Genomic DNA, 2,583 nt, shown 5'->3' on the forward strand with positions numbered 1-2,583 from the left:
TTATGCTACTTTTGAAAACTCTTGTAATATAAATGCCTGTGATGTAAAATATGATGGCGATTGTATATTTGGACTCGCCTTCATGCGAGGTACCTTGTTTGATCCTGCTTTCGGTGATTTATCGGGACGTTACCCGACAGGCTAAGGGGTTACACCGTTTGAAGTACGATTGGAGCCCTTGAGAGAGGACTTGCGTACTTGAGCTGGTGTAATTCAGGTTGGTTCTGCCACACCTAGGGTGTCACAACCTTCCCCCCTAAAAAGAATCTCATCCCGAGATTACAAGAATGGTAGATTTGGAAAGTAGATACCTAAGGAATTTTAAGAAAACCGGGGAAGTTCTTCCGAAGATAATCTTCAGTTTCCCAGGTGGCTTCTTCTACAGTATGGTGTCCCACAAGATTTTGTACATCTTGATATTCTTCCTCCTAGTGATTCTCTCCTTGGCATCAAGAATTTGAATGGGTCGTTCGGCATAAGATAGATCAGGTTCCATTTGATAGCTTGTTGTTCAATGACCTCGGTAGGCGCTTTGATGCATTTCTTGAGTTGTGATATATGGAAGACATCATGAATGGCGACCAACTGAGAAGGAAGATGAAGTTTGTAAGCCACTAGGCCATAGGTTTCGGTGATCTCAAAAGGTCCGATATATCGAGGTGCTAACTTTCCTTTTATGCCGAAACGTTGAACATCCTTAGTAGGAGATACTCGAAGATAGACATAATCTCCTACTTGGAATTGTAATGGTTTTCTCCTGTGGTCTGCATAACTTTTCTGTCTAGACTGGGCTGCCTTAAGGTTGGCTTGGATAAGCTTGACTTTATTTTCAGCTTCAGTAACTAAGTCTGGTCCGAAAATTTTGCGTTCGCTGGTCTCAGACCAACTCAAAGGAGCTCAACATCTTCGACCGTACAATGCCTCAAAGGGGGCTATTTGAAGACTGGACTGATAGCTGTTGTTATAAGAAAATTCGGCCAAGGCTAGACATTTATCCCAGTTCGTACCATAGTGAATGATACAAGCTTGGAGCATGTCTTCAAGAATCTGATTAACTCGCTCAGTTTGTCCATCAGTTTGTGGATGGTATGCAGAGCTTCAAATTAGCTTGGTTCCGAGAGAAGACTGCAATTGCTCCCAGAAGCGTGCAATGAATTGTGCTCCTCGATCAGAAATGATTGTCTTAGGAACACCATGCAGTCGAATAATTTGTTCTAGATAGATTTCGGCATACTTCTTAGCAGTGTAAATCGTATGCACGGGAAGAAAGTGGGCAGTTTTGGTGAGTCTATCAATGATTACCCAAATGGAATCATGCTTCTAAGATGTTTGGGGAAGACCAACAATGAAATCTAAGCTGATGTCTTCCCACTTACACGATGGAATAGGCAGTGGTTGGAGTGTACCTAATACCTTCATGATGAGGACATCACTGCCATTGATACAACCACAACGACAGCCCCTTCACCACTTACAGCAGAACCAGGACCAATGACACGGGCCCGTGCACGTGAACTTAATTATCAGGTGAACTCATTCCTAACTGTTCAAATTAATTCTTCCTCAAATGGAGTACTATTAAAGCCTTGTGATGACTTTATTATTCTTAGGTGCTTGGGAGTTGAACCAGCTAGGAGTGGAGAATGGAACAATGCAATTAAAGCTGCTAAACCCGAAGGGACTTTCGTAACTACAGCAAGTACCAGTTTCAAGGGGCCATATCTTTCAACTCCCAAAGTTGTTTAAAGCAAATAAATGCTTGTTGGAAAGATCTCTTCGTGTACTTTCCAATGGATCAAGAATCAATGGCAGATCAAATACGAAACGTCCAGAAACTCCTGAGGAAGCCTCATGACTACATCCTGTGTATCTAGTATTCCTTTCTATTTAAGCAAGTAGTAGCCACAAAAAGAACTTGGGTTTTGTTTGATGTAAGTTAGCTGCTGCTACTTCCTTGTAAACGCGTGTGTCGGCTAGACCACCCGAATACTTGTATCAGAACCCCACCTTCTATCGAATTCATGAGTGTTTGCTTGTTATCTTGTTCTTGCTTGTTCTTCGATTGCTTGCAGGTTCAAGGCTGTTCTTGGCACGGCAAGAACAACAACAACTGGAGCTGGTGTAACTATCGCTAAGGCGCAGCACCCTTGTGGTTGTTGTAGTCGGGTAGCACAACATCGACCTCCACCCCAAATCGTAGTTATCAGGAGACGGTGTACCTGTCGCTCAAGGCGCCACACCATCTTGGTTGTGGTAATCGGGCAGCCAACGTCGGCCTCCACCAAATCCACACCACCACCATCTCTCATCGAAAAATCAGGCTCCCTCGTACCTGTCGGGGTTCATCAAGTGGTATCAGATTTCAGGTTGATCGGTGAGAGATTTCCTTCTCTTTTGTTCTTTATTTACCTACTGTCCAGTTTTGCCAAAAGATATATTTAGAGCTGAAAATCCCAAAAACATTTTGAGCCTTTGCTTTACTACTTAGCTCTCGGCTTGTTGAATTCACGGTTGCTTCTTTGTGTCGAGTTGCTGGTCCTAAGTTTTTCACCGCTAGAGTTTCGAGTTCGTGCCACCTTGTTC

This window comes from Panicum hallii, chromosome 4 (assembly GCF_002211085.1).
Source record: "Panicum hallii strain FIL2 chromosome 4, PHallii_v3.1, whole genome shotgun sequence".
NCBI lineage: Eukaryota > Viridiplantae > Streptophyta > Magnoliopsida > Poales > Poaceae > Panicum > Panicum hallii.